Source organism: Cavia porcellus, unplaced genomic scaffold, assembly GCF_034190915.1.
Source record: "Cavia porcellus strain 051 isolate PalLab524CR breed Dunkin Hartley unplaced genomic scaffold, mCavPor4.1 scaffold_27, whole genome shotgun sequence".
In the NCBI taxonomy this organism is placed as follows: Eukaryota; Metazoa; Chordata; class Mammalia; order Rodentia; family Caviidae; genus Cavia; species Cavia porcellus.
Genome location: NW_026947510.1, coordinates 32,861,141 through 32,868,604, shown reverse-complemented (window position 1 = coordinate 32,868,604; position 7,464 = coordinate 32,861,141).

Genomic DNA, 7,464 nt, shown 5'->3' with positions numbered 1-7,464 from the left:
CTAGAATGGCGGCAACCTATTTTTGTTGAACACTGAATACATGGATGGATTCTATATAGAGAGAGAGTGAAAGAGAGGAGACAAAGATGACTCCAAGGTGTTTGCGCATGCAACTAGGATTGTCTTTTTCTAAGACGTGTAGACCTGAGGAAGGACAGGTTTGCAGAAGGTGTGAATTACCTGCCGCTCCAGAGTGGAGATAAAGAGAATTTGGGCAGAAGGTTCAATTCAGGAGATCTGTTCTCTCTGGCTCTAGCAGCTCTAATAGTTTCTTCAGTCAGATTTATATTACTTAAGGGTTGGAAATAGAAGGGGGAAGTTACTTTCAGTTCAGTTCTGGGCTTTCACATTACTTCACAACAATGAAGAGGCAGCTATTATCTTCCCAGTACAAATGATTCTTCAGATTCCTGTCTGGTGATGACAATGGTAGTCCTAATGGTTACGGCTCATGCTCCTATAAAATATTACCCAATTTCTGGGCCATCTTTACTCTGACGCCCTCTATTAAATTGCCCCCAAACACCCAAACTTCTTAAATGCTCTTTGAGCTGATCTGAATATACTAGTTCTATCCATCACCAGTTAATCAGATGGCAATGGAATCACTGACATGTTCATTTTATGTCTGCAGGAGAGTTGTGGTTTTACCTTTTTGAATTATACTTTAAAAAAAAATTGTTTTATTTTGGTGGCACTACAGATTGAATGCAGGACCTCTGTACTGAGCTATGTCCCCAGCCATTTTGATTCATTTCTTTTAAACATGTTTTTAAATTTCAAGATAAGGTCTTGCCATTGTTAGGAGTAATGCAGTTGCCAACTGCTGGGCTTTAGGCAGTAATGTTAGCTGATATTTGAATGTAGTAGACCCCTCTTACCTGTGCAGACTGTGGTCTAAGAAATTCCACCAATCGCTGAAACCACAGGCAGTACCTAACTCTGTAGATATGATAATTTTTCCTCTATAGGAAAGGATCAAAATATACAATGAATTGGGGATTTAGCTTAGTTGTGTAAGTGCCCGCCTGGCAAGGGCAAGGTCGTGAGTTTGATTCCTGGTACTAGAAAAGAATATATATGTATATATGTATGTATGTATGTATATATAATGATTGAATTAAAAAATTGTATTATAGTACAAGACACATTGCCATTAATCCCTCCCTCAAATACCTCCCCCATACTTCAAACACACTTGTCACTTTCTGAAGCACCTCTGGAAGTCCTCTTTCAAGAGAATTTTCACAGGGTATGAATAAACACATGGTGAATAGTGCTGTTGAGTCTGCACATTGGAAAGGCGAGCTCCCAGAAACACCACGCTGTGCCCTTGTTCACCTCATTGACTGGATCTGGCGACACTGGACTTCTGGCTCTTCCCCAAAGTCAAAGTGACTGTGAAAGCTAAACTGAGGACAATGGGGCAGCTTCAGCAGCACAATTAGACACTCATCAAAAGGAAGAGAATGGATCAGTGTGTCCTAAGCAAGGGGGAATATCTTGTCTTTTTCCTTTTTATCGGTACCGGGAATCAAACTCACGACTGCCTGCTTGCAAGGCAGGCGCTTATGCCACTGAGCTAAATCTCCAGCCCCCAAGGGGGAATATCTTGAGGGATATGAATAGTAATGTATTTTTTTTAATTTTATTTTGAAAGTAGTAAAAATGCAACAGCACAAGACAGAACAAAGCCAATCGAGACAATGCAGTGAAATTGGTACAGGATTTCACAGTAGGATACTGGGATAGTAGTAATAGGTACTATGGTGTATCTCTATAACTTCACAATAGTTGTCCAATTAGGTATAGCAAAATCAAACCAAAAATAGAACATTATAAAATCAATTGAGAATACTGAAGAGAGCAAAAGAAACATAACAAAACAAAACAGTGAAAACAACCTTTGCCTTCAAACAGAAGATAGAAGGAAATCCCCCATATTTGCTATACTGCATATGGTCATCCTCCCAAGAGATGCTGAGACATCTACTCCCAGTAGCTATGGCGGGGGGGGGGGGGGAGGAAGGGTGCTTGATTTTCAGCCCGCGTGGCTGTAGGCTCACAGGTAATGGTTCTCCTCCTGGCCCACACCATAGGCGCTTACCAAGAGGGCGGGTGAATAAGCTGCTTGAGTCCCACCATGGCCGAATCCCAGTAGTTGTGGTTTTCCTCCTGGCCCTTGCTGCAGGTACTTACTAAGAGGGCCAGTAATGTGTTTTTTACTATAATAAAATTTTTAAAATGTAAACATTCAGCATATTTTTGATCATACCTTATATATATCTTGATGCTAAAGTTTAATTTATATATTTGGCACTATTGAGATTAATAACAATAGCTATGATTAAAGTGGATCAATTATAACAAAACTATGCAGTAATAAAATTACTATGATTGTCCCAAGCTATTTACTGTAATCATCTTTCTTCTTTGGCAGTGATGTAAGATGGTTGCATGTTATGTGTGTGGTAACGTCATATTAGGATGCTACATAACTGCTCCTTAAACACAAGCAACCACAGCCTGTGGCTGAGCTGATAAACTCAGAAGTCAACTAAGCAAGAGAACATGGGACAAAGAAATGATTCATGTCCAGGGTGGGGTGAAGCAGAAATACCAAGGAATGGTGCAAAATGTCATCATGCTAACCAGGATGGCACGCAATTTCAAGTCCAGGAATTGTTTATGCCTGGAATTTGTCATGTAGCATTTTTGGACCATCGTTCTCTATGGGTAACTGAAGCAACAGACAGCAAAGCCGTGCCTTAAGGAGGACAACCATACCCAGAGAAGAAGAGCAGGCTTATTCCCAGAAACCGGGTAGACACATAAGGACAGACTTAGGGAGACACACTTATCTTCTAGTAAGTTTTCCTGGTGTATTTCCTTGTCACTGTCCTACAGTTTACTGTCCCAGTCCCATAATTTATCCTTATTTGTATAAGAAATAGAGAAGCCTTGGGACCCAATTACATCTTTGGGTATTCATTTTCCTTCTAAAAACATCCATGAACAGGTAAAAATATTTCCTACATTGGTACATTTTCCTCCTTTTCATCTGCTTTATGTCAGTTTAAGTAGGATTGGGGATTTAGATCAGCGGTGCTGGGCGTGGTTGTGAGTTTGGTCCTGGCACTGATAAAAAAAAAAAAAAAAGAAGTTTTAAACTGGCCCAAGAACATAAGTGAATAAAGATGTTTTCCTCCCTTCCATTAGTTTATATGGTAGTTTTCCATTACTGATGTTAATACTTTGCCACCAAATCAGGGGCTTACAGCAACATAAATGCATTATGGTGGTGGGTGGTGGTACCTCAGTTCATGAACTTAACTCATTGTGCGATTCTGGAGAAAATGGCCAAGATTGTCTTTGTCACTTCATGTGGAGTTCATGTTGGGAAGACAAATTTTGTCAAATGCATCCGTTTGTGTACCAAATTGTTCAAGAACCGAAGGTTTTGTGAGCAGTGGTATTACTGTATCTCACAAATCTGACACGTATCTCACTGGGTGACAAGCAGGTGGCAGCAGGCCTGGGTTCTTTGCTGGGGAGGACCCTGTCTGCTTTTCTAGCTTCTAGAGTTTTCCCACACAGAGCTGGCTCTGTGTCCCCTCCTCTTCTCAAAGCTAGCAATGACAGGTGGGTGCCGCTCTTTCCCTGTTACTGGGTCATCTCTTCTGCCTCACACTTCGGTTTCTAAAGACACTTGCAATTGCATCAGATTTGCCCAATAATCCATGATAATCTCTTTTATTAAAAGACCAGTTGATTAACAACAATTTCAACAGTACCTTCAGTTTCACTTTGCAGTATAGTGTACTATGGAAGGTCTATTACTTTGCTTACTATGATTTATAAGTAGACCAGAAGGAAAACAGAGAATTTAGGGAAATCATAAATTTCTCCTTATTGTTTGCTGAGACGTTTCCCAGTATCTTTGTGGCAGCATAACCGCACTGTTTCCCCAGTTAACAAAGGCGGAGTTACCCCGTCACAGGCATCCGTAGTGGCAAATGCCAAGTTTTTTTGTGCAAATATTTTTGTGTGTGCTAAGCATCTTAACCCGATCTTTTGCACTATTCTGTTTTCTCACTGTGGAGGTTGTGATATAGTTATGGGCTTTGGAGTTAGGCAGATGTATATTTAAATTGAGTCTCGTACTTATCATCCCTATGAAACCTGAGCAGTTTATCTAAGCTTTCTAAACTTTACTTTGCTCATCTACAAATTAAAGATTAATAATAACTAAGAGAAAGGATTATTGAGAGAGTCCCATTTAACAATGTGCCTAACACCATAAGCAGAGGCTCTAAGTATATTATGATATGTTTTTCCCTTTAGACTTCTTCCCCGAACCTTGAGGGTTTTTTTTGCTCTAGAGGCCAGAACCTCAGAGGGTATAAATCTAAGGCTCGATCTCAATAGGAATTTACACCCTAAATCCTAATGTAGTAGGCTTGTAGGCTCGAAACCCAACTATAAATTCAGTGTACAGGGGGAGAGTGTTATTTTCATATAAAATTCACTAACTAGATTAAACCACAAACAGATTAGCTAAAGTGTGAGTTAATAAAGTTGTGATATAAACTGAGTAAAACATAATGAGTACTTCTGATAAGTTTGATGATGGCAAAAATATATTAGGAGCTGGGCACAGTGGTGTGTGCCAGTAATCTTGTGGAGCTGAGGCAGGAGGATTGCCAAATTTGAGGCAAAAAACCTCCCCAAAAACAAAAACAAAACAAAAAAACAAATTCGAGACCAGACTGGGTAATGTAGTGTGCCCTGGTCTTGAGAAAAACAAAAAGGTTGGTGTGTAGTGATGCCTATAATCTAGCTCTGTGGGAGGCTAAGACAGCAGGATCCCAATTTAGAACCTAACCTGGGCAATTTAGGAATTTAGTCACATCCTGTTTCTAAATAAAAAGAAAACAATTGAAAAGGACTCAGGACGTTGCTCAGGGTGAATGGGCTTGGTTCAAGCCTCAGTAATGATAAAATAAATAAACACAACAGCAAACTGGGTATGGTGGCACACGTCCATAATCCCAGCATTTGGGAAGTTGAAATATACTTACTAAAAGATAATAATGTAACATGTAACAGAGATTTACAGGCGGTGTTTACAGAGGCTCAGTGATAACTAGAAGCAAGATAAAGCTTGTCATTTCTGTTGCATTTTCTGTGTCTCCCTTATTACTTAGAAACTTTAGGTCATTCCTGCTCAGCTCAGCACACCACAGGGATGCTAATCAATTAGTGTCTGTTTTACAAGGTTTATTAGCCCTAAATTTACCAACCTTATCTTATCTGCCTTTAAGACTCAGGACACCAAAGATAAGAATAACTGAAGCAATTTTCAGGATTTGCTGGGACATCTAATTGTCAGTTTTTATGGCTTCACTTCCAGACCTCCTGGAGTGATACTTGCAAGTTTCAAGTTGTCCCAAGTCTGCAGTCACCTCAGAACCCAGGAGGAGAGTCTTGCAGACCGTCCCAAGAAAAGGTCACCTTCCCTTAGGGAACAATTACTCAAGGCGGAACTGAGGCTGCCTTCCAAAGCCTGAGCTGTTACCTTATCATGGAAACCAAACTGCCCCCTCCAGCTATGGTGGCTGTCCCAGACCTCCCACAACCAGTTCTGAGCAGGATCACCTACCCAGCCAACTATGCAACCCCCCTCCATAAACACCCAACCCTTGCTTTTGATCTTTTTTTCTATAAAACCCCCAAATTTCTGTCATTACCTTGAAGATGGATTTTTTTTTTTTTTGAGACATGTTTCACTATGTAGTTCAACCTGACCTTAAACTATGCAGCCCAGGCTGGTTTCAAATTCATGGAAATCCTCGTGCCTCAGCCTCCTGAGTGCTGGGATTATAGGCCTGTGCTACCATGCCCTGCCAATTTGCTGAGGCTTTTTCTGCTACAGTGTCCGGTCTGGGCCAAAACCCTTTCACTTCCAGCATAGCCATGCTGATTAAATTGACTTTCTAGACCTTGACTGGCATTATCGGATGGGTGGTCAAACCTGGCTTTTGGGAAGCCTAGAGCTGGGCTTTTGCCCCAGACTGGCAACAATCATTGCTGGTGCTGTGTGTCAGTTGCTGTCTGAAGTACTTTATAAACATCCTTTTTGTTATGGTTTGTGGTATGTTTGGTATGGTAGCTGTCACCTCAAAGCCTACATGCAGTCACAGTGGCAGACAGCCAAATCTAGAGTTTGTGACTGATTCTTAGTGCAAGGCTGGGATTAAAGCTGGATGATTGTTGGATCACCCCCTTGATTGGATTGGCATCACCCTAATCCCAGCAGTCTAGAGGGGCAGGAAGAGGACTGTTTTATCTCTTTGCTGTTGCTTTTACTATCTTTCATTGCCATGGATTGTTACCCCTCTGCCATGTCATTCTGCCTTGGAGCCAGCTGGTTATAGATTGAAACCTTTTTTTACAAACTGTGAGCTAAATAAGCTTTTCCTGCTTTAACTTTGGGTGCTGCGTATTTTTTTTTTTTTTTTAACTTTTTATCGGTACCAGGGATCCAACTCATGACTGCACACTTGCAAGGCAGGTGCTTATGCCGCTGAGCTAAATCCCCAGCCCCCAGGTGCTGTGTATTTTATCTCAGCAATGAGAGAAAAGTAACTAAGACACCATTTATTTTTATCAGCCATCATCCATATTTTGCTGGTGGAAAGCTACAGCTAGAGATGTGTGATTTACTTTCATTCAATCAGTAGCTGTCTAAAGACATGAAGCCTTAGCTACCATCAGACTCAGGTGATATAAAGATGTCAGAGTAGGGGGTTGGGGATGTGGCTCAGTGGCAGAGGACCTGCTTGCTTAGCATATAAAGGCCCTTGGTTCAATCCCAGTCTTTGGACACACACACACACACACCTAAGAATGCAGGGGTGTGTCTGTATCTTAAAAGTCAAAATGAGGGGCTGGGGATTTAGCTCAGCGGCATAAGCGCCTGCCTTGCAAGTGTGCAGTCAAGAGTTTGATCCCTGCTACCGATAAAAAAGAAAAAAACAAAAACAAAAGTCAAAATGGGTGCACTATGGGGTTGAACCAATCAATCTATTCATTTTAACCTTACGCTTTGAAGACAGAGACTATTAGTGGTGAGGGATAAAGAGGTGAGCTTGTATCTTTCAATTCCACATTCTTTGCATTTGAGAGAACAGTGAGAACCTTGGAAATTATCTTAGTTAATAAATATTTATTAGACTCTATTTGCCAGAGATTAAGAAATATCCTGTCATTTTTTTTTATTGTTTTTTGTCTTTTTATCGGTACCAGGGATCAAACTCAGGACTGCCTGCTTGCAAGGCAGGTGCTTATGCCGCTGAGCTAAATCCCTAGCCCCCTTTCTGTCATTTTTGAAGTGCTAGGGATTAAATCCAGGGCTTTCCAGATGCCAGGCAATCGCCCTACTTGAGTTACACCCCAGCTCTA